Here is a 26868-nt window from a genome sequence, read left to right on the forward strand (position 1 = left end):
ATGACCCCAAAGATATTAAGGGAATACAGGAAATCTTGAAGTTGAGGGATGCTGACATGGCTGCCTTGAGGAAGAAAATCAAACTCCCAACTACCATTCACCCTCAAACAGATGAAGTAGCTCAACAAAGACATGAGCAGGATGCCACAGCCTTGATGATTTCTCTTTATAATCAGCTGGTTCAAGCACAAGAAAAATTGGGAGAATCAGAGGCTGCAAAAGCAGCATTGCAAACAGCACTGAAACAAAGAGAAGAGGGTCAGACCTCTCAGCCTCCTCCTCTGGTCATAAATCTTGAGGACACTGCTCCTATCACTGCTCCTCCTCCTCAACACACTGAACAGACAGCAACATCTACTTCAGCAGCGCCAACAACTACAGAGCAGGCCCAAAGCCTGGATATGCAAAAGCTGAAGAATGAAATCCAAATCCTGGAGGCTCAAATGACAGAGTTAAATGAGACCAGGGAAAAGTTAGCCAAGGTAAATGAGAGACATGACAAATCAAAGAGAGAAGTAGCAGAAAAGGGCAGGGAAATCAAAGCCCTTAAAGACAAGATCAAAGAGCTGGAAAATGAGCTCAAATTAGATAAAATTGTGTCTGAAATCAGAGCCATGATATGGTCTAATATTGGCCAATCTATTACCAATCAATGGCCATATATTGAGACAATCCATGAGCAGCTAGAGCTCATCCCAAAGGCACAAAAGGAGATCCAAAGATCAAGAGCTTTATTGAGCAATATGCCTGAAGTGGCCACCAGAATGATCAATGTACTTAACCATAAAACAAGTTCTCAGTTAGCCACCATGGGAATTACAAACAGAACTGAGACTATTCAAATGATCAAGAGGGTTCTTACTCTGAGAAATCTGGTGCAGACATTGGAAAGAAGAACCCAGGATATGCAAACTGAGGTGAACAGGTTCATGGAGAGATTTCAGGTATTACAGAGCAGAGGACTCCCTAGCTTACTGAACAGCGGAGGGAAATTATTCACCCATGAACAGTATGCCAAAAGAGTAAATGTTTTTGCTTCAACCCAGATCAATGAGAAGGCCAGCACTTCAGAAGATACAGGGCCTATTACAGGATAGATTTTCTACAGTAAGATAGAAAATCTATTTTTTATAATGAATGAAATTACGCACTTATTTGATGTGGCCCCAAATTTTTATAAATATACAGAAGCAGAGGAGACAATGGATGCCATTCTCAGGCATCAATTACCTACACACGACTGGTGTACCAAGGCAATTCAAATGATTTTATAAACAGCAAGCCGTCCACCGAATTTTGGTTACAGAAAACTCGAATTGTCATGCACAGGACAGTTCATTGGAGTCAGCATACTTTAAAAGATGAAAGCTGAGCCAACTCAGCATAGCATATGGCCAACAAAGCAAGATGAAGAGCTACAGGTGTCCAGACCAAGAAAAGACAGCAAAACAACTCCAACGCGCATTTTTCAGCATTAATACGGATCAATCCAACCGACTCGTTGGATTCCCAAAGCTAAATATCTTCTGACAGATGAAAAGAGCATTTATGGTGTATTCAAAGCAGCAATAACTTCTTTTCTGTTATTGTGTACAAAGTTGGTGAAACATTCATTTCTCAGATGACTCAACGCCTTAGATATTTTGTAAAAACGTTTGTATATATATGCCTCTCACACTAGTTTGAGGGGTTGGTTGATTAGTTACTGTTTATTTCTCTTGAAAAAGTTCTTCTGCTGTAATCTTTCCCGAGTTCAATAAAGCAAAGTGATGGAATTTCTGAAGTTCTGAAGCGTTTGAATGCATTCTGGTGTTATTGAATCCTGCAGGATTCCTGGGCATCTTACAATACAATAAGTTTTCTGTACCTCGTTATATGTTTGAAATCTCTTGCACTCCATATATCTTTCTAGGTTTCTAAATGTTTTAATGACACAGAAAAAGAATAGTCACTCAGGATTTATTCATGGAATACCATGGGCTCAATCTATGTTGTTAATAAATGTTTTCTTCAGCTATAACCTGTTCAAAGTGTAATTCTTAATTGCTACCTTTCCAGGATATATCTTTCACAGTGATTTTAGTCTTTCAGGAATTCAAATCTGCTCCTGAGTGACATATTTCACTTTCACATCACCAGCTTTTGTGGAGAATTCTTAACTGCTCTCCATGGGCTAAAAACGTTCCATCATCTAAGTTTAATTTGTTTTGTGGAATACTCAATAGGCCCTGCAGGCTAAACATCCTCTTTCAAGCATATCAAGCATTTCATACCTCCAGACTCCATTGCCCAATGGAAAATAACTGTCTGAACATTACACATTAAAACTCAAGAGAAGTCATCCAACCAAAATATAAACTAAAACCTGTGCGTAAGAACTAGCCTAAAACCTTAATAAAACAGAGACAAATAACAAAGAGAGAGCCCTCTCTGGTTGCAGTTTGGCTAGGAGCTGTGACCCAAAGATTGGTTAGTGGTTACCCCGGCCGTATTCCCTTGGGAGTCATAGGGAACAACCTGGGTGTTAACATAATTGGCGACTCCACTGGGGAACTTCTTAGGATTTTCCAATTTCTATACATCTCTCAAAGCTACAAATCAAGCCTGAAATCAGTCAAGAGGCCTTTGAAACTGTTTCTGTTTCTCATTGGCAGCTTTAGGGAAGAGCTTTTTCAGGAATCTTCATCTTAGCTTTGGAATATATATAGTCATTTCAAAATCTTTATCCAGTCCTTGCAGATATAAAAACTTCCTACAAAGTCCTAAAAAATAGCTAGAAGCTGGCTCCCAAGAAAAATCTACGGCACACTAGGGAAAATCCTGACCCTAATCCACCTATCATTGTTGATAATCCAAATACCATCCCTAGAAACATTAGGAAGCAGCAAAAGCAGGAGCAGCCTGCTGATCTAACTTCAGATTCAGATCATCCCACCCTCATCCCTACTCCATGCAAAGTCCTTTTTCGGTCCACCCCTAGTTCCCCTAGTTCACCATCCAAATCTCAAAGTCCTCCTCTCACATCTTCATCCACTACACATATCCCCTTAACCAACATCCTAGTTTCTACCCCTCCCATTAACCCTGTCATCCCATTCGCCCTTGTAAATCCCCCAAACCTTGTCAATATGGCTAACAGATATGCACCCTTGCAGATACCGGCTAATGATGCAGCTCTACCTCAAGATTACCAAACCAAAATCTCATATTTTGACTCCACTGGTCCATTGACAGCTGTTCAGCATGTGAAAAGAATGCAATACCATTTTGAGACCTATGAAATAGATGATGACAGTGTGAGAATGAGAATGTTTGTTCAGAGTTTAACAGGTGACGCAAGAACTTGGTTTAGGTCTCTGAATGCAAATTCCATTACAACTCCTGATGAGCTATATCAATCCTTCACTAACAGATGGGAGAAGAAGAAAGATCCCCTGCACATACTTGGAGAATATGACACCATTAAAAGAGGTCCCCAAGAGACTGTTTTGGAGTATTGTGCAAGGTTTAACAATGTATATAACGAAATTCCACAAAACTTAAGACCTCCTCCTGACTTAGCTTTGTACAAATTTCCTGATGGCTTTGACCCTGATATGGCTTATCAATTGAAGGAAAGGGATCCCCAAACCCTTGCAGATGCCCAAAGGGTTGCTGTCACAGTGGAAGCCAACCTGATTGCTAAGAGAAACAGAGCTAGGCTAGAAAAGAGAAACATTTTCAAAGAAGAACCATCAGGCTTTGATCAAAAGCTGGATGCAATACTAAATAGCATGAAGAGATTGGGTGAAAGAGTGGAAACAGTAGAAAGAAAATCATCATGGGAAACACCACAGAACAACCCTCCTAGGAATCCAAATTTTAGGAGAACTCAAAACCCAAACATAGGTAAAGTAAATGCTGACACAGACATAAGACCTCCTTTTCAAGAAAACTATGCAGAGACCTCTGCATCAGCTGAACTCAATGAAGATCCTCACATCAATTTAATGGGTTTGGATGGTGAGAGTCAAGTGTTCTTAACACAAGAAGATCATGATGATCAAGTAGATCATGAGGCTGATGAAATCAAACTGTTCCAAACCAAATCAGGCGAATCATTTGACTTTAAACAAGGCTATGACACTGCTGTCTATGAAGTCCATAAACAGTACAAGCTAAGGAGCAGAACTGTTAATATAAGTCTGCCTGAAAAGACTAAAGACAACCAACAGCCTAAAAGAGCTATAGTGATGGAACCTGATGATAAATTAAAATCACCTACAGAAGAAGTAACCATTGAAGAGGTCACTGAGCCATTCCTCTTAAAACAGCCCATGGCTGCATCATCTTCTCACCCCAATGCAAAGGTTACTCCTAAAGAGATGGGTAGCCAGGACAAGCCCCAAGATCAGAATGAAAATCAAGAAGGAGAGTCAGCGAACAAAAAAGGGAATGCCGTTCAAAATCCCAAAACCCAAATTGACAAGCCCTTTGACCTAGAAACTGAACTTGGCAAACTAAAGATAGCTATTCCTCTTTTAGAACTAGCCAAGCATGACATTTACAAGCAACAGATCAAGAAATCCCTTCAAATAACCAACAGCAAAGATGATGTCAATGTGTTAGATGACACTCCAGAATTACTATTTGGCCCAGAAGTGGATGGAAAAACAATAGTCACAGGGGTACTGCCTTTTTATGTCAGCTTACATATTCATGACAAGATATTACACAATGCAATGTTTGACTCAGGTGCCTCTCACAATCTCATGCCAAAAGCAGTCATGGAAAGATTGAATTTGGATATAACAAGACCATATAAGGACCTGTTTTCCTTTGACTCCAGCCAAGTCAAGTGTTTAGGTCTCATAAAAGACTTATGTGTGTCTTTGGTTCAATACCCAAACAAAACAATTCTGATGGATGTTGTAGTTGCTGATATCCCACCTAAATATGGAATGTTGTTATCAAGATCATGGGGGGCTAAACTTCAAGGCTCCCTACAATTAGACATGTCATATGCTACCATCTCTGTTTTTGGGCAACCAAAAAGACTGTACAGAGAAACACTTATGAAATATATGGTCAGCAGTGAAGAAAAGCCTCAAAACTTCCCAATATATGCTGTCCATTCAGACATAGATTCATACATTCTCTTCAATGACAGCACAACCCCCTCAAAAGGTGAGATTGAAACCAAAATACTCATACAGAAGGAAGACTCAAATGAAAGAATTATCACCCATGAAGTAACAGTCAATCAAACACTAGATACTGTGGCTGTTCTAAATATCAAACATACCCAATCAAATGATGAAACTGTCCTAGAAGACAAGCTAGAGAAAAAACCACAACTTCTGCTTACATTGCCATCCCATGAACAGATCATTAAATCTCCTCCTCAACAAGATATCTCATGGTTCCTTGAATTTGATGGCTCAGTCAACAAGTTGGGGGCAGGAGCTGGAGTTTGGATACATAACAAAGAAAACAACCATGCAGAAGGCAGAGCTTATAGATTAAACTTCAGATGCACCAACAACATGGCAGAGTATGAAGCTCTTTTACTAGGCCTCAAGTTAGTAAGGTCCTTACAAGCGGCCAGGGTTTCAATCATGGGAGATTCTGATCTAGTGATTCAACAAGTAAAAGGAAATTTTGTCACCAATGACAAAAGGTTGAGGTCTTATAGGTCTGCTGTACTTGAACTACTGAACACCTTCTCTGAGTTCCTAATCACAAAAATTTCAAGGAGCCACAATCTCCATGCACATAGTTTGGCAACATTTGCTAGCACTTGCAAATTACCATTGGAACCCAACAACTGTTTTACAGCTGAAATAAAACACAGACCCTCCATTCCAAACAATGTCAAAGACTGGCAAGTATTTGAGGATGATATGCAAATAAACAATTTTTTAACTTTACAACAAGAATTTGCAGGATTAAATATTGACACTGACAGAGCAAGTCAATCACAACTACTGTTTCAACAAATTGTTCACCCAATATCACCTAGAACAGCAAAACAAATACTGAATCCAACCATTTTCAACAAGGAAAATATCCAGCAAATTCAACAAATTGACTATGAAGAGGTGGCCAGTGCTGAAGCTGAAATCATAGAGCTGAAAGACAATTTCCTCCCAACAGGCCTTACTCCATTAGAGGACATCTTTGACTCCAATGACATCCCTAGAAAGCCAAAAATGCAGCCATTAAATGCAGCCATTGAGGAATGCAATATTGGTACCATGGACAAGCCCAAAATAATAAAATTGTCTGCATCCTTGCCTCCTAACCAAAAACCCAAATACATTGACCTTTTCAAAGAGTTCCAAGATGTTTTTGCATGGGGATATGAGGATCTAAAGTCCTATGATACCTCTGTCATCCAGCATACCATTCCTCTCAAACCTAACCAAAAACCATTCAAGCAAAAGTTAAGGAGGATCAATCCCATGCTCCTCCCTTCTATTGAAAAGGAACTGCAAAAAATGTTTAAAGCTGGCATCATAGCACCAATCAGGTTCTCTGATTGGGTTTCAAACCTAGTACCTACAAGAAAGAAAACCGGTGAAATAAGACTTTGTGTGGACTTAAGGAATCTAAATCAAGTATCACTCAAAGACAACTACCCCTTACCCAAGATGGATCACATTCTCCAAAGAGTGGTAGGGGCCTCAAGGATCTCGTTACTGGATGGATTTTCAGGCTTTAATCAAATCTTGGTACACCCTGATGACCAAGATAAAACTGCATTTACAACCCCATGGGGAACTTTCAAATATGTAAAAATGCCTTTTGGATTGAAAAATGCAGGGGCAACATTTCAAAGAGCAATGGACATTGCTTTTGCAAAGGAGATTCATGACTTCTTAGTCATTTACTTAGATGATCTCACACCTTTTTCAAAATCTGACCAAGAACATCTGAAACATTTAAGACAGATTTTCCTAACATGCAGAAAATATGGAATTTCCTTAAATCCTAAGAAATCATTATTTGGTTTGGAAGAAGGTAAGCTCTTAGGGCACATCATCTCAAAAGATGGCATTAGAATTGACCCAGATAGGATACAAGCTATCCTACAAATGCCCCACCCAAGAAATGTCAAAGAGTTACAAGGATTCTTGGAAAAGATTAATTTCTTAAGAAGGTTTATTCCAAACTTAGCAGAACTAATCAGATTATTAAATAACATGCTAAAAAAGGATTCAAAAGTCAAATGGACTGTTGAAGCCAATCAAGCCTTTGAAGGTATAAAATTGGCCCTTACTCAAACCCCAGTGTTAACCAATCCTCAATTTGACAGAGAATTTATCATTTTCTCTTTTGCCTCCCAGCATACTATTGCTGCTGTTTTGTTACAAAAGGATGATCAAGGAAATGAGAAGCCTATTGCTTTCTTTAGCAGAGCTCTTAGGGATGCACCTCTAAAATATCAAATCATGGAAAAGCAGGCCTATGCCTTGGTCAAAGCAATTAAGGATTTTAGGATTTATATCCTTTATTCCCATGTCATAGCATATGTGCCAAGCCCTATTGTAAAAGACATACTCACTCAAGAAAACCTAGAGGGCAGAAGAGGAAAATGGATTGCCAACATCTTGGAATTTGACATTGAAATAAAACCTACAAAGCTAATAAAAGGGCAAGGTCTGGCCAAATTAATGACAAAAGCAAATTTCCAAGCCCTAGATATCAATCAGCTGGACAGTGAAACCGAGATGGCGACTCCAAAGATCAATGTAGCCTTTGAACAATCCCCTTGGTACTCTGATATTTGCTATGTGTTACAAAACCTGTGTGCTCCCCCAGGACTGTCTAGAACTAAGTGTAGGTTCTTAAAAATGAAAACCTGAAGGTTTTGTGTGATGGATGGCAATTTGTTTTGGAAAAATCACGAGGGTATATTATTGCACTGTTTAATTGAAAATGAAACTAACAATATCATGCAAGATTTTCATGCAGGTGACTGTGGTGGACACTTGTACTGGAAGTCCACCGTGGACAAAATACTGAGGGCTGGTTACTACTGGCCCACCATGTTCTCTGATGTCAAGAAATTCATCACCTCATGTCATAAGTGCCAAGTGTTTGAGGGCAAAAGACAATTGTTTCCACTTCCCTTAAGGCCCATTGCAACAGAAAGACCTTTTCAACAATGGGGATTGGATTTCATTGGGGAAATTCACCCCTCATCTTCAGGCCAACATAGATGGATCTTGACAGCCACAGACTACTTCACCAAGTGGATTGAAGCTGCCCCATGCAGACAAGCAAATGATTCAATAATCATTCAGTTTTTGGAGAACAACATACTGGCTAGATTTGGTTGTCCTGATAAGATAATCACAGACAATGCTGCAGCTTTCAGATCTAAAAAGATGGTGAACTTCTGCCATAAATTTCATATCACACTGGGCCATTCTACTGCTTATTATCCCCAGGGAAATGGCCTAGCTGAATCATCAAATAAAAGCCTTGTAAACATCATTAAAAAGGTGCTGGAAGAAAATAAGAAGAATTGGCATAAGAAATTGGTGAATGCCTTATGGGCAGATAGACTAACAACCAAAAGATCAATTGGGACCAGCCCATATGAGTTGGTTTATGGACTAGAAGCCAAGTTTCCTTCAACATTAGGAGTGCCTGTAATGAAGCTTCTTCAAGAAATCCAAGCTGAACCAAATGATATGCAAAGAAGGATCAATCAGATCATATGTCTGCAGCAAACTAGAGATCAAGTTTTTAACAGAGTTCAAGTGTTACAAGAAAAACTAAAGAAGGCCTTTGACAGAAGAACTAAGGCAGAAGATTTTAATGTTGGTGACAAAGTCCTCAAATGGGATGCAAGGAGAGAAGACAAAGGAAAACATGGAAAATTTGATTCCTTATGGAGAGGACCATTTGCTGTCCAAGCAGTGCAAGGTAACAACACTTATTTCCTGAAAAGCCTCAATGAAACTGACTTGGATGAAGGTCCTGTGAATGGCAGGATGCTGAAGCACTATTTTGACTATTTCCCATGAGTGCAGCCTGAGGTTCCCTTGTATATATGCAGATGTATATAGTATTTTCTGTTTAGATTGTAAAAATGCAGTTTCCAAGTTTATTAACTGTCAGCAAAAGGCACATAGATCCAGAGATCTGCTAAGGAGGAAAAGCACAATTTTAGTATTTTAAAGCAACACACTTCAAGGTTTTGGACAAAACATGTCAAGGGCCAAGGCAATCTAACCTGCTGTTCTTGGTCTTTCAACTGAAAAACCATCCCCATGTGGAGCCACTGTTAGCTACCTATACCAATAGGTTTCATATTTCATGATTGGCAAGGGAAGGTCCAAATATGCTCTGCTTTGATTATGCAAAGATCCCATATTTCCTAAAGAAGACAAGGTATGTGAAAAGATTGTCCTTGTTCCAATTTTGATGGATGATTCAACAGTCTAATCTGGATCATGCCATGTTTTGAATTTCCAGTTGTAGAATAGAGAAAGAGGTCTGTCCAAACTGTTTAATCTTGGCAGACAAGTAGTTCAGGTAGAGAAAATAAGGTTCCCAACTGCTTAATCTGGGACCTTGGAAGCAATAAGGGTAGAAGTAGATAGAAAAACAAGAGAAAAAGCCAAAGAAAAGAAAAGGCAAGTAAGGGTCTGCAAGTCCAAGTGCGCCCTCCAAGAAGAAACAAAAAATGCTAGGCACAGTAGCTGGGTAAGTAGATGGGGTTGCAGAAGTGGTATTCATTTCAGATTTACCCTTAATGATCAAGATGAGAGAAGAAAAGCAAAGGAGCATATCTAACTTCCCCTCTTCCCCTTTCATGACATTTACTAACATTCCCTTCTGAGTTAACATTCATGGAACTCATTGTGGTAATATGATTGAATTTTTATCTTTAGAAGCCACATTTCTTGTCTAAATTCTTTTCATTTTGATCTACTCCCTAAACTAAGCTAGTCTCAAACAAACTTAGTGTTTTCTCCCTTCATTCATTCCCCTCACCCATTTTAACCCTAACTCTACTATGTAAATCCCTTATATTACCTTTCCCCTAATATTATTAACACCATGGTGTATAAACCCCAAATTTTGTATAAATATCCCTCCCCTTGGCAGTATAGCCAATAAGTCCTATGTCAGGGATCAAATGACACCTGGTCATCTTGATAAACCTAAGCCAAAACATCTTCCCCCTTTCCAAATCCACTTTGTAACTCATTACACCCCATTTGCACATAAACCTTATAAAAGACCTTGTTCTACCCTTACCCACTCCAAATTGCCAAAAAATGCATCAAAACCCACTTTTTTCATCTATTCAAAGTCTGAAGGCCGGGTGCATTTTTGCAAATTATTCGTGAAAAACCCATAATCTAGTGTTTTTTTGCCAAAGCGCATACTCTGATACACATCAAGTCAACCCCGCCCCCTTCCATATTGACCGATCGTTTTATTGACCCCGACAGCCGTCCGATCAGAGCTTGAACATCCGACGGCTCTTATCACATCGGAGCGGCTCCGACGTCCGCTGTTTACCCGCCATATCCGCCGATCACATCACTCCCCCGACAGCCGTCCGATTGGGCCCCTCACATCCGACGGTCATCGTTCATATCGGAGCGGGTCTCACATCCGATGGATATCTTCCGATGTCCGTAAAAGGGTTACGTCACTCGGCAGCCACGCATCCCCACCACAGCTCATCGGAGGTACGCCTGACAGATACCTCCCCCGTACCATGAGCGGTGCGATATGAAACCGTTGGCTGTTTCCGGTTTCGGGTATCCCGCCTGTACTACGCCACCTCCACGTCATCCCACGTCACTGCTACCATGCCATCACTTCAACCGTTGCGCCCGATCCTCTGCTGATCTGTCCTACCACCTCACCATTCCCGTGGACCAATCAGAGCCCGCCACCTCACCGATGACGTCAGCCGGCCCTGACCCCACCTATGACGTCATGCTGACATCAGCAGAAAAACACGCCAAAAGTCCAAAAAACCAATATTATAGTGAAATTTCGCGTTTTTTCCCATTTTCTTGCAAAAGAGTTTGTTGCGCCTGCATGCGATTTTTACGTCCACAGTCCACCAACCTGCAGAACCTGACCAGGAGACCGGCAGCGCATCATTTCCACAGTTGTCCGTGACCATTGCCTACTCCTCACCAGGTATTCTCCGCTATAAATCCTTCACGTAACTGCTTTATCTGTTATTTCCTTCAAAAGAGCTTATAACAGAAAAATCTCCTGAGTTCACCGGCAGAAATGCTTGCACCTGGCCCTTTTACATTTGTAAACTCGAACAACACTAGCCGAGCCTTGTTTGCCTGCATTTTCATTAAAAATCAAGCTCTGTTCGCGCAATCACGGCAGACTCATTCAAACTGAATTTAACTACTGAGAGAGACAGAGTGAGGCCAAACATTTGTCCTATTTTACACTGCAAATAGTATCTCAATTGCTATTTTACTAGAACTACTCCCTGTTCCTTACAAATTCACCTCCCTGGTGAAAAGTCACTCCTTTATACAGTCCTGCTAAATTGAAACCACTTTGCACTTGATTCAGAATCCCTTTTGCAATGGAGACACCTATAGTGCTGAATGTTCAACCTTTGAATGCCCCCCAAAGACAATTAGACTGGTAGCCATTGGCTGACCTGGATTACCAAATTACAGAGGAGATGTTCATGAGCAGTAAGTTCCACATTCATTTGTTGAATGAGTTAAAGGCCAAGCATGAAAATGGGACAGATATACTGGGCATATGGGACTCTTTCCTCCCTATTTTTAAGCTCCCTCAGGTCAACCAGTTCCCTGAGCTAATCCACTTGTGTGCTGACTGTTATGATGCCACTCAGAGGGCTGTCATCGACCCATCTGGTTCAGTGCTTTTCTATGTTACCCCTGAAGCCATTAGAGACATGCTTTTCTTCAACACTCAGAAGAAGTTGGTCCCTTTGTCACTGGTAAACCTGATAAAACAAGGGGCTAAACTGATAGATGCTCAAATTATCAAACTTAATCAATTATACATTGACTCTGACACTGTGATGTACCCTCCAATTGGTCATGTATATCTCAATAGGCTAGGCAGAGACCTTGTAGATATGATTAGTCCCATATTGGAATATAATTCAATTGAGCATATTGATGTAACAGTGCTGGTGATGATGCTTATGTTTGCTCCTGGAAAGTCACCAATCTGCTATGACTATGCCACCTACATATCAGATAAGATTCATGAGCAGTTGATGAATTTGGCGAGAGAAAGGGTATCCAGATATACCTCCTACATCTATCATTTGATCTTATACCATCAACATGAGAAATTTCATTTTTCTATCAAAAGGATGGATGCCCAGGGCAATCCTAGGTCAGTGGTCTATTGGTCCTCAGTTTTCCACCTTGTATCTGATTCTCCATACACCTACTGTGAGTTCATAGATCAGTTCATTCATCCAGCCATGGCAATGCTAATGAGCTCACCTCCTCCGAGACTCACTGATGACATGCAGAGAATTCTTCAACTGTCCAAATCATACAGCATTGGGGATTGGTACTTCTACCAACACCATACCGTCATCAGGATATATGGGTGTGAGTTACCTCCATTCAGATTACCCAGATATGTGCCTATGAGGCTATTTGCCCTAGAATACTTCAGACAGTTTGGCAATGTTGATGTGCTGCACTTTTCAGGCAAAGGGAAGAAAGCACAGTTGAAGGTCAAGAGCCAACTTGGCCATTTTATTTATAACCAGAGGGAGGAAGGATGGAAGGAGGCAGATAGAATGCTTGAGTCCCTTGGCCTTCAGACTAGTTTCCTGTGGAAACCCTATGACCCTAATAACTTCATCACTATGAGGAGGCTCAAATACAAGATGTCTGCATATGATCATTGTAGTATCCCTCACATTGAAAAACATGCAAACCAAGATAAATGGAGGAGAGGGACCTTAGAAGAACCTGTCACACAAGAAGAGCTAAATCAGAGGGCTCTAAGGAATCTGAAGAAGATGGCTGACCTTGAACTTTGTTCACAGGTGAGCGCACTTCCAAGCACACAAGTCGGAGCAGCTGCATCTTCCTCAACTGCCAAACAGAAAACTACAAAAGCGGCTGAAAACATATCAGAAAAGGGAAAAGAAAAGGAAATGCAGACAGAGCAACCACATCAAGAGAAAGAGCAGGCAGATAAAGAAAGGCAACAGCAGGCAGAGCAACAACAGCAACAAGAGTTGCAGCAAGAACAAGGGCAACATGACAGACAACAGCCCTTGCAGCAGGAAAGAGTGGTGGATACTCCAATTTCCACTGAGCAACATGCTCAAAATATAGTGCCTCCTAGGCCAGAAGTCACCATTGACGCCTCAGTCCTCCAAACTCCACAGAAGGAGGACTTAAGTAGAAAAAGGGATAGAGAAACTCCCCTGACTTCATCTATCAACCAGGGAGAGAAGAGACAAAGATTGAATGACTTTTCTGAGGATGATGCAGCAATAAGACAAGCATTGGGCATGGACCCACCCAGTAGAGAAGCCTCAGCAAGTTCCTTCCAGCAGGAACAGGATAGAACTATGGGAGGAGAGGTCAGCTCCTCCAGCCAGCAAAGAGAAGAAGAAGTGAGCATCAAGCAGCAATTCATAGACATCAAAAGAAGGAGTGACCCCATCAAGATTCAGCTATATAACCATTTATTGAAAATGGCTCCCACCAACCAACAAAGGTTGATGTCTGCATTTGATGTGCAGGAAGGCAAAATGACAATGAGCCATTTTTTGCCAACAGCACTGCATCCCCAATCTGCCTCAGATTACGTCAGGACCAATCTGGAGGTCCTTGCCAAGGACATACACCCAATGGATAAAATTGAACTGCACAAACAAACTGGTGAGATGGTGTATGCCTCCTTGGCAGACAAAACATTGGAGAATTACATACTAGAAAGGAGCCTTAATGCTACAGCCTCTCAGCTGGAATTGGAGAGGGCATCATCCCAGGCAAAGGACAACAGAATAAGGTCCTTGGAAGACATAATCATTGAAATTGGGCATGACCCCAAAGATATTAAGGGAATACAGGAAATCTTGAAGTTGAGGGATGCTGACATGGCTGCCTTGAGGAAGAAAATCAAACTCCCAGCTACCATTCACCCTCAAACAGATGACGTAGCTCAACAAAGACATGAGCAGGATGCCACAACCTTGATGATTTCTCTTTATAATCAGCTGGTTCAAGCACAAGAAAAACTGGGAGAATCAGAGGCTGCAAAAGCAGCATTGCAAACAACACTGAAACAAAGAGAAGAGGGTCAGACCTCTCAGCCTCCTCCTCTGGTCATAAATCTTGAGGACACTGCTCCTATCACTGCTCCTCCTCCTCAACACACTGAACAGACAGCAACATCTACTTCAGCAGCGCCAACAACTACAGAGCAGGCCCAAAGCCTGGATATGCAAAAGCTGAAGAATGAAATCCAAATCCTGGAGGCTCAAATGACAGAGTTAAATGAGACCAGGGAAAAGTTAGCCAAGGTAAATGAGAGACATGACAAATCAAAGAGAGAAGTAGCAGAAAAGGGCAGGGAAATCAAAGCCCTTAAAGACAAGATCAAAGAGCTGGAAAATGAGCTCAAATTAGATAAAATTGTGTCTGAAATCAGAGCCATGATATGGTCTAATATTGGCCAATCTATTACCAATCAATGGCCATATATTGAGACAATCCATGAGCAACTAGAGCTCATCCCAAAGGCACAAAAGGAGATCCAAAGATCAAGAGCTTCATTGAGCAATATGCCTGAAGTAGCCACTAGAATGATCAATGTACTTAATCATAAAACAAGTTCTCAGTTAGCCACCATGGGAATTACAAACCGGACTGATACTATTCAAATGATCAAGAGGGTTCTTACTCTGAGAAATCTGGTGCAGACATTGGAAAGAAGAACCCAGGATATGCAAACTGAGGTGAACAGGTTCATGGAGAGATTTCAGGTATTACAGAGCAGAGGACTCCCTAGCTTACTGAACAGCGGAGGGAAATTATTCACCCATGAACAGTATGCCAAAAGAGTAAATGTTTTTGCTTCAACCCAGATCAATGAGAAGGCCAACACTTCAGAAGATACAGGGCCTATTACAGGACAGATTTTCTACAGTAAGATAGAAAATCTATTTTTTATAATGAATGAAATTACGCACTTATTTGATGTGGCCCCAAATTTTTATAAATATACAGAAGCAGAGGAGACAATGGATGCCATTCTCAGGCATCAATTACCTACACACGACTGGTGGACCTAGGCAATTCAAATGATTTTATAAGCAGCAAGCCGTCCACCGAATTTTGGTTACAGAAAACTCGAATTGTCATGCACAGGACAGTTCATTGGAGTCAGCATACTTTAAAAGATGAAAGCTGAGCCAACTCAGCATAGCATATGGCCAACAAAGCAAGATGAAGAGCTACAGGTGTCCAGACCAAGAAAAGACAGCAAAACAGCTCCAACGCGCATTTTTCAGCATTAATACGGATCAATCCAACCGACTCGTTGGATTCCCAAAGCTAAATATCTTCTGACAGATGAAAAGAGCATTTATGGTGTATTCAAAGCAGCAATAACTTCTTTTCTGTTATTGTGTACAAAGTTGGTGAAACATTCATTTCTCAGATGACTCAACGCCTTAGATATTTTGTAAAAACGTTTGTATATATATGCCTCTCGCACTAGTTTGAGGGGTTGGTTGATTAGTTACTGTTTATTTCTCTTGAAAAATTTCTTCTGCTGTAATCTTTCCCGAGTTCAATAAAGCAAAGTGATGGAATTTCTGAAGTTCTAAAGCGTTTAAATGCATTCTGGTGTTGTTGAATCCTGCAAGATTCCTGGGCATCTTACAATACAATAAGTTTTCTGTACCTCCTTGTTATATGTTTGAAATCTCTTGCACTCCATATATCTTTCTAGGTTTCTAAATGTTTTAATGACACAGAAAAAGAATAGTCACTCAGGATTTATTCATGGAATACCCTAGGCTCAATCTATGTTGTTAATAAATGTTTTCTTCAGCTATAACCTGTTCAAAGTGTAATTCTTAATTGCTACCTTTCCAGGATATATCTTTCACAGTGATTTTAGTCTTTCAGGAATTCAAATCTGCTCCTGAGTGACATATTTCACTTTCACATCACCAGCTTTTGTGGAGAATTCTTAACTGCTCTCCATGGGCTAAAAACGTTCCATCATCTAAGTTTAATTTGTTTTGTGGAATACTCAAAAGGCCCTGCAGGCTAAACATCCTCTTTCAAGCATATCAAGCATTTCATACCTCCAGACTCCATTGCCCAATGGAAAATAATTGTCTGAACATTACACATTAAAACTCAAGAGAAGTCATCCAACCAAAATATAAACTAAAACATGTGCGTAAGAACTAGCCTAAAACCTTAATAAAACAGAGACAAATCACAAAGAGAGAGCCCTCTCTGGTTGCAGTTTGGCTAGGAGCTGTGACCCAAAGATTGGTTAGTGGTTACCTCGGCCGTATTCCCTTGGGAGTCATAGGGAACAACCTAGGTGTTAACATTATCAGAACTCTTACAAAAAAAAGGTGAGACCAGAATTCTAGGCAGAGACTTCATTGCCTTCCATAACTTCGTAAACAACATGAGGCTGGTGGATACGGAGACAATAAATGACACCTTCACCTGGAACAATAAGAGGGGAGGGGCTTCTCAAGTTGCCTCTAAACTAGATAGATTCATAATCTCGGAGGACCTCTTTCTCACTAGCCTTGACTTGACTTCTTTAATCCTTCCTTTCGAAGGCTCAGATCACTGGCCTATCCAGCTTGAAGCTTATTTTATAGGCACTCCGAGGAACAAACCTTTCAAGTTTGAAAATGTCTGGTTCACTCACCCTGACTTCATCACTAATATTGGAAAATGGTGGGTAGAAGACATGCCCATTCAAGGCACGAAGATGTTCCTACTACAACAGAGACTGAAACACATCAAACTCAGGCTTAAAGAGTGGACCAAAAATGAGTTTGGTAATATTTTCAAAGCCAAAAGAGAAGTAGAACGAAAACTATAGGGAATTAACCAAATCCTCATCATAGATGGCTTTACCGAGGAAAGGAAAATGCAAGCTGACTCCCTTCAACAAGAATGGGAAACTAGATTCCAGCAAGAAGAGATCTTCTAGAGACAGAAATTGAGAGTGCAATGGAATAAAGAAGGGGAAAGAAATACAAAGTTTTTTCACAAGTCAACCATGGATCACAGGGCACATAATAGGATTGTAAAACTTAGAGATACTCAAGGGAAAGAGCTAAGTACCCAAAAATAAATAGAATCTGCTCTGGTACAACATTTTCAAAGCATAGCAGAGGAGCCTCTCTTAGACAGATCATAATTTATCAATAGCTTCACACACTACATTCCAAAACTAGTAACCAGGGAAGACAATTACAATCTCAACAGGCCAGTGACTGAAGAGAAGGTCAATGAAGTCATCAAAGAGATGAAAAATGGGAAAGATCCAAGCCCTAATGGGTTTAATGTAGACTTCTTCAAACCATGCTGGGAAATAGTCAAACATGATATCCTTGATGTTGTGGAGGACTCGAGAAAATCTAAAATAGTTTTGAGGGTGCTCAATGCATCTTTCATAGCCTTAATTACAAAGCAGGAAAAAGTTATGACACCAGATAGATTCAGACCCATAGCTTTATGCAATTTGGTGCACAAAATTATTTCTAAAGTAATTGCAAACAGACTGAAGACCCTTCTTCCAACTCTTGTGTCAGAGGAGAAAACTGGATATGTGGAAGGAAGGAAAATTCTCAATAACATCATTCAAGCTCACAAGGTGGTTCATTCTCTCAAGAGAAATAATCAAGCGGGTATGATCATACAGCTTGACCTAGTGAAATCTCATGATAAGCTAAGCTGGTCGTACATTAGGGAAGTACTAAAAGCGTATGGCTTCGACCACAACTGGATAAGATGGGTAATGACCCTTGTTACCATAGCTAGTTTTTCAATCCTACTTATTTGCTCTCCATCCAGAACATTTAGGCCTTCGAGAGGCCTCAGAGAAGGAGATCCAATCTCCCCCTTCCTCTTTGTTCTCATGATGTAAGGATTAGGCAAACCGATCAAATCATCCAATGCGGAAGGAAGAATCCAGGGCCTCAAACTAACCCCGACTAGGGACGCCTTGACTATCAACAATTTGTGGATGACACCATGCTGCAGGGTACACCCACGGTCAAGGAAGCTAAAGCTTTCAAACAAATCCTGAATGATTTTGCTATGGCTGTTGGTACAGAGGTAAGCCTCACAAAATCAAAAATTTTCTTTTTTAATACTGACATTTCTATTCAGAGAAATCTCTCCAGAATTATCGACTTTCAAAGAGATCAACTACCCTCCAAATATCTGGGTATACCTCTCACCGACAAACCTCTGAGTAAGGAAGTTTGGGAAACAGTGACTAATAAACTGCAAGACAAAATCAGAAATGGACAAGTAGATCTCTGAATTTAGGAGGACGACTAGTGCTTACGAATGTTGTCCTACAAACCATCCCCATCTTCATGTTTTCAGCTCTTCCTGCCCCAAAAGCAGTTTTACAACACATCAGGAGCATCCAAAGAGATTTTCTTTGGGCAAAAGGGGAAGAGAAAAAGAAATGGGCTCGGTAGCTTGGGAAAAGCTCTACAAACCCAAGACCCACGGAGGTTTGGGACTTCATGACCCAGAAACCCTAAGAAAAGTTCTGGGGGAAAAAATTTGGTCGAGATGGCTAAAGGAAATACGAACCCCTTAGGCTAAGCTCTAGAAATAGAAGTATGCAAATAACTGGCAAGGAAGGGATCATATTCGAATGACATGGCTCATCAAGGGCTCCCACATTTGGAACGATGCTTGGGAGAATAGAGCCATTGTTCAGAAGCATAGTTTCTGGGAGATCAGAGATGGAATCCTAGCCTAGTTTTGGGAGGATAACTGGCAGTAGGAGCCTAACCTATGTAGAGAAGAACTAGACATTCTCAAGAATGACACTGACAATAAAGGGCTACTCAGGGTAAGTGACTTTTGGGATTAGACAAGGGACAAGGGAAAATGGAGAACATGGAAGGACCTAGTATAAAGTGAAGGGACCCCTTTGAAGGTCCAGACAGAAGCTCTTGCAGTGATCCTGGAATAGAGAAAGATTTTGACTTCAACATTGTCAAACCAACTAAGATGGGGAAGAAACCACGAAGGTAACTTCAACCTCAAAGAAGCCAAAAGAATTGCCACTGGACTTGACTTTCCAAACCCTGATAAGTTATGGAAGGACTTATGGCAAAACCCGCACTGGATTAAAATCAAGCTGTTCATATGGTTGGTGAAACATAAAAAAATTCTGACTTGGGAAAATCTTAGAAAAAGAGGTTTCGTTGGTCCATTTAGATGCCAATTATGTGATCTACAAGAAGAAATGATAGATCACCTACTCAACCTCTGCACATTCACCTCTACCTTGTGGAATTGGGTAGCCTCAATCTTCAGGAAAACTGACAAGGACGAATACAACATCACTAGCACTTTGACGAATTGGAGGAAAGACTTCTCAAAAAATGAAATAGTCAACAAAGCCTGGACTCTAGTACTAGGTTTTTTGATCTGGGATGTATGGAAAGAATGCAACAATAGGATTTTCAAGAACAAAACTGGCTCAACCCAGAGCATCATAGCTTAGATTTTAAGACAGCTCAAAGAAACTGTGAGCACCCTTCTAAAGCAACCCCCTGAGAACCCTCCTCTAAACCAAGATGCTCATATTCTTTTGCATTTGGGTCTCCAGTCACCTGTCCCCCAGGGCATAAGCAAGATCGTAAGACATACAACAGCAGGGAAGGACTTCTGGCAACCGCCCCCTCATGGATTTTTGAAATTTAATATAGATGGAGCCTCCAAGGGAAACCCTGGGGCTGCTAGTTATGGAGGAGTCATAAGAGATGAGCAGGGAAACATAAAAGTCATATTTCATAGTCATTTGGGGAATGCCACCAATAATATGGTGGAACTCATGGCCTTAGAGCAATGCCTAGAAATATTGATTGAATCCAATTTACACAATACTATCATAGAGGCAGACTCCGAATTCACAATTAATTTAGTCAAAAGGATAGGCAATGGAACAGCACCAGAAAAAGTATCAAATCACTAGCGGTTGTCACAAGTCTATCAACGTATACAGTCCCACCTGATAGCCCTGAGAACACTCAGATTTGTTCATGTGCGCAGAACATCCAACAGGTTAGAAAATCGTCTAGTGAATGAGGGAGTGCTCTGTACAAGAGATAACAGAAGCTATGTGTGGGAGTCGACACCCTCAGGGAATCTGCACAAGGACTGTCACAAATAGGCGATCGTGGATAGGGATTATTTTCAATTTATGAAAGATAAGCAGTAAATAGACCAATGGAGATAGTAGAAAGTGAACCAATAACAGGGAAGAGGCAAGGGGTAAATAGTGGGCACGTTGACAGGTAGCCGACATCGATGGCAGTGAGCGCTTGCATGCTACGGATTTCAGGCAGATAGCTGCACGAAGGATATCCCATAACATGGACCCGAAAAACTATATTGCGGCAGTTTAGGCTACCCATCAGGTCTGATTGGAAAAATAGAGAATGTGCATGTTGTCAGCCCGAAATCAACTCTGGACTGTCGGATCTTTGAGGGCTGGATCGCATGGAAGTCGGGTCATAAAGCTAATCAAGGGCTATTCAACAAAATGGACCCGAAAATTTATAGAAAGATGGTTTTAGTTTCTCATCGGGTCCGAAAGGCAATTAAGGAGTGGGCAAGTGGGTTCATTTGAAATCAGTTATAGACCGTTAGATCTTCAAGGGCTGGATCGCTCGATCATCGGGTTGTCAAGTCAACCACAGGTTAAGGCCCATTTTTGTGGGTCGTAGGTTATGTGGTTATGTGGGCCCTCTTCATTAAGCGATGTCAGGTTCTTTTTTGCTTGAGACTTATGACGTTAGGAAGGAAGGCAAGTTTTCTAGAGCGAAGCTTTGAGAATGAGGAGTTCATTGGTGGTTTAAGCATAAATCCTTTTGTAGTTTTGTTTGAGTAAGGTACGGGGTTGTGTTAACCCAACTGTCTACTGAGTATTCACAGAGTTGGTGTGGTTGTTCTTGGCTCTGTTTATAAAGTGTACATTATGTAATTTTTTTGTGATTAATGGAAGGCTCCACTCTTACTAGATCAAAAAAAAATATTATAAACGTAAGCGATTATTACTATTATTAAACCCTAGGATAAATATTATAAACCCCGTCAATAATATTATAGCTTAGGAATATGAACCCTTAGATTAATAAACCCAAGGGATTGATATTATAAACCCAAGGTGCTAATAAACCCAAGGGATTAATACTAAAAACCGAAGGGAAAAATATTAAACCTAAGGGATTAATATTGTAAAGCCAAGGTATATAAACTAAAAGATAAATATTATAAACCCTAAAAAAATATGGTTGATCATGGTTGATTTTCATATTGAGACAATCTGTGTCACAATTCGACATTGGACCATGGTTGTCCATGATTCATTTTCATATTGAGATAAACTTTGTCACAATGCAACATTTGACCATGGTTGACCATGCTAGACCATTGTTGATTTTCATATTGAGACAATCTTTGTCACAATGTGACATTGGACCATGCTTGACCATGATTGACCATGGTTGATGATGATTAATTTTTATATTGAGACCATCTTTGTCATAATGTGACGTTGGACCATGGTGGACCATGGTTGACCATGATTATAAACCCAAGGGATTTATATTAAACCCTAGGATTAATATTATAAACCCTATGAAAAATATTATACCCTAGGAATATGAAGCCTTAGATTAATAAACCAAAGGGATTGATATTATAAACCTAGTGGATTAATATTAAATCCCCAAGGTATTAAACTCAAGGGAATAATATTAAACCGAGGGATTAATATTATAAACCCAAGGTATATAAAATTTAAGATAAATATTAGAAGCCCTTAAATAAACATTGTTTACCATGGTTGACCATGTTTGACTTTCATATGAGATAATGCTTGTCATAATGCGATGTTGGAACATGGTTGACCATGATTTATTTTTTATATCGAGACAATCTTTGTCACAATGCGATGTTGAACCAGGTTGACAATGATTGATTTCATATTGAGACAATATTTGTCACAATGTGACATTGGACCATTGTTGTCCATGATTGACCAAAGTTGACCATGATTGATTATCATATCGAGAAAATCCTATGATAAACACTAAGATAAATATTATAAACCAAGGTATATAAACCCTATGATAAATATTATAAATGCTAAAATAAACATGGTTTACCATGGTTGACCATGGTTGATTCAATATTGGGACAATGTTTGTGGCAATATTACGTTGTGCCATGGTTGACCATGATTGATTTTCATATTGAGACAATCTTTGTCACAATGCAACGTTGGACCATGTTTAACCATGTTTGACCATGGTAGACCATGGTTGAACACTGATGACCAAGGTTGATTTTTATATTGAGACAATCTTTGTCATAATGCGACGTTGGACCATGGTTGACCATGATTGATATTGATATCAATAAAATATTCATCACAATGCGACATTGGACCATGGTTGACCATGATGGATTTTCATATTGAGGCAATCTTTGTCATAATGCAATGTTGGACCATGGTTGACTACCATTGATTTTCATATCGAGAAAATCCTAGGATAAACACTAAGATAAATATTATAAACCAAGGTATATAAACCCTATGATAAATATATTAAATGCTAAAATAAACATGGTTGACCATGGTTGATTTACAAATTGAGAGAATCTTTGTCATAATTTGACGTTGGACCATGATTTATTTTCATATTGAGACAATCTTTGTCACCATGCGACGTTGAACCATGGTAAACCATGGTCGACCATGATTGACCATGGTTGATTTTCAAATTGAGACAATCTTTCTCACAATGTCACCTTGGAACATTGCTTATTTTCAAATTGAGACAATCTTTCTCACAATGTCAACTTAGACCATGGTTGACCATGATTGATCATGGTTGATGATGGTTGACGATCATTGATCATGGTTGATTTTCATATTGAGACAATCTTTGTCATAATATGGATGACCATGGTTAAACATGATTATAAACCCAAGGGATTTATATTAAACCCTATGAATAATATTATACCTTAGGAATATGAACCCTTGGATTAATAAACCCAAGGGAATAATATACCCAAGGGATTATAAACTGAAGGGAATAATATTAAACCCAAGGGATTAATATTATAAACCCAAGGTATATAAACCTTACAATAAATATCATAAATCCTAAAATAAACAGGTTGACCATGTTTGTTTTCCATATTGAGACAATCTTTTCCACAATACGACATTGGACCATGGCTGACCATGGTTAGCCATGATTAATTTTCATATAAAGACAATCTTTCTCACAATGAAACATTGGACCATGGTTGATTTTCATATTGAGACAATCTTTGTCACAATACCACATTGGAGAATGGTTGACCATGGTTGACCATAATTAATTTTCATATTGAGATAGTCTTTATCACAATGATACATTGGACCATGGTTGATTTTAATATTAAGATAATCTTTGTCACAATGTGCTGTTGGAACATGGTTGACCATGATTGATTTCCATATTGAGAAAATATTTGCCACAAATGCAAAGGATTAATATTATAAACCCAAAGGTTATAAACCCTAAGATAAATATTATAAATGATAAAATATACATTAAATCGTGACATTAGTATTATAAAACTCAATATGAATATTATAAATCCAAGGGATTAATATTAAAACCCCAAGGTGGGGAGTTTGGAGCGGGAGGGGTAATAGTAAACCTTGAAGAAAAGACAAAAATAAAGTTTGCATGGGGACTAGGCATCACCACAAACAATCAAGCTGAAGCTCTCTCTCTTTGGAAGGGTTTGAATATTAGTGTGGCTAACGGTATAAAAAACTTGATGATCATTGGTGATTCTATGATGGTAATTCAAAAAGTTTGAAGCTCTCCAAGAATGAGAGTTGCATCGATGTTGAAGCCTCTTCAATCATTACTAGGCTAAATTATTTATTAAAAAAGTTTTAAAATGTTAAAATGTTCCATGTGTTGCGGGCTAACAACTAGATGGTGAATGCGCTAGCCAACTTCAGGGTGGCCTTGGAGAAAGGATCCTTAAGTATCAATAATTATATTAAAATATGTAACATTCCATGATTCATAATAATTTCTATAGGCCAACGCTATTCAGAAGGGGTACAGTTCTGCAACACATCAAATTGGCAAGAATTAATGTTAGATCCTTGATGGCCCTCTACAATGCGTTGGGAGCTGGGGTGGTTGGTAAGGAGTTATGGAATAGGTGTGGCAGCTGTAAATCGAAGGTCATGTGCATTGATAGGTGGGAAATATGTCCTTGGTTATTGAACTAGTGTTTTAATATAGTTCCATTCGTGGGATGGGTAGGTACCATAACAATTCACTCAATGCTAGTTTTAGCAGTGGAGGCAATGGTGGGTAGCTGCTACACCATGATGCTGAATTGTTTAGCATTTATGAAGGATAAGATGGGAAGGAATGCCAGAATTAACTAGGCCATTATTTATAGTAGCTAGTTTTGAATGGTAAACCAAAGGATTTTGTTAATATAGGGTAGAATCGCCACAAAGATGGCTTCTTCAAGCAATGGAAGTGGTGGTAGAACAGGGTCAGGACGCTCTAGGAATATAGAAGGTTTGGTTAATAGTTCACGCAAGTAGGTGGTAAAGAAAATTATTAAAAATATCAATGAGAACACAGCATTTTTGTACGCCCAGTTGTCAAGACTCGACAAAGACATGGAACTACTGAAAAAGACTATGGAGAGCCTATGAATTGACATTATGAGACTGCAAAAAAAGGTGGAGAAGATTGAAATTAAAGTGGAGACTGCAACAGTCAGGGTTTTAAAGTAAGTCTTCAGATTTAGGAATAGTTCTGTCCCTAATGATGTCGGTGTTGAGGTCTTTGTTGCTATTCGGGACTCAGAACCTGGAGTGGGCGGTGCTAAAGAATTGGCTAAGACTGTGGAAGAAGCTTTAGGAGAAACTAAACTTGGTAGCAGTGGGTAGTTGTTTCTTTTTGAGTTATATCTATGTTTTGTCAATCTATAGAATATGGCGGGGTTTTTTGGAAAGTTTACAGTATAGGATATGTACAAAGCTCATATGTAAATAAGGATGGTAGGAATAGGGTCAATAGTTAGTTTGAAACGATGAATATTTATGAGATATTTCTCTCAAAGATTACATGGGACCTGGCCCTTATACAGATTATCTAATGGAAATGTTCCTCATTTCTTTAAAAGAAAAATATTAAAACCCTAAGAGACCATAAAGAAAAGGGTATAACATCAAACCATGGTTGACCATGATTGACCGTGATTGATGATGGGTGATGATGGTTGACCATGGTTGATTTTCACCAACCCAAGGGATTAATATTATAAACCCAAAGGATATAAAACCTAAATTAAATATTATAAACCATAAAATATACATTAAAACCCTAACATTAATATTATAAACCTTAGGATTAATATTATAAAGCGAAGGGATTAATATTAAAACCCCAACGGACTATAAACCAAAGGGAATAACATTGACCCATGAGTAATACCCTCATCCCACATCTACCCAAGCATCTGGCTACCCGGGGTAAATATGCGATGAGAGGATATTATGATATGATTCAACCTCCTAGGTAACCTTAAGGAAATGGAATTGATAGAAACACAACACACAGACCTCCCTTAGGTGCTCAAACCCTGAGTTAACCTAGCATTTAGATGAATTAAAACAAAATTTTCTCCCATAACAAGGCATGCATGCGCCTGTAACCCTATAATTTCTCTTACAGCCTTGTTTTCCAGCAACTAGAGACCCAATTTCTCAGTGATATGCCAGAGACTCTTAGATTTGAGCCACTTTTTAAGGCCCAGAGCCTAGATCACTGCCCAAAATTGAACCATCTCTTCAAATAAGTAAAATAACATGGAAATGATAGTACTAAGGAAAATATTTTTCAAGACCTTGACTGGACCTCTACTAGCCATGACAGACATTTTTTCAAAAAATTAGTAAATATGCAACCCAAAGGTGTAAATAACTGATATGATCATATGGGTCTCATAGTGATATGAGATTCTCTATGAAGCATTGTCTCCTTATCACATTAGCTTCCATTTCATCCATTAGGTCAAAAATACATTGATCATTCAATAGAAAGTAAGAACATGAGGAGAGCCATTAATGGCTACTGTCATAAAACATGTAACTAACCAGCATAATAGGGACAAAAATACCAATGAAATCATAGCCATATAAACCACATATAATCCATCATAATACTCATAGAAATACCAGGAGAAATAATCTTTCATTAATGATGAAAAATCCAAACTCGGGATGGGACTTCCACGTTCCACTCGACTGTAGAATGGCTGAGCCAAATCTCTCTTCACCCATTCAACCCCATGCCATATTCCAAGCATGAATGTGGGATCTCATAGAACACATCAATCAAAACTCATTCAGGGATTCCACGGGCCATCTACCTCAACACATCAAACAGTGATTCCACCTTGCGATCGGACCTCACAAAACCATCACCAGATCGATCTCTATCCTAGCCATTCACGGTTGTAGAGCATTTGTTCAACTCGACTACAGGACTAGTAACTCAACCCACAATATTTATCGGGC

The sequence above is a fragment of the Pinus tabuliformis genome, chromosome 8, assembly GCF_031772625.1.
Source record: "Pinus tabuliformis cultivar Carrire ecotype Pingquan chromosome 8, CPIR1, whole genome shotgun sequence".
Classification (NCBI taxonomy): Eukaryota; Viridiplantae; Streptophyta; class Pinopsida; order Pinales; family Pinaceae; genus Pinus; species Pinus tabuliformis.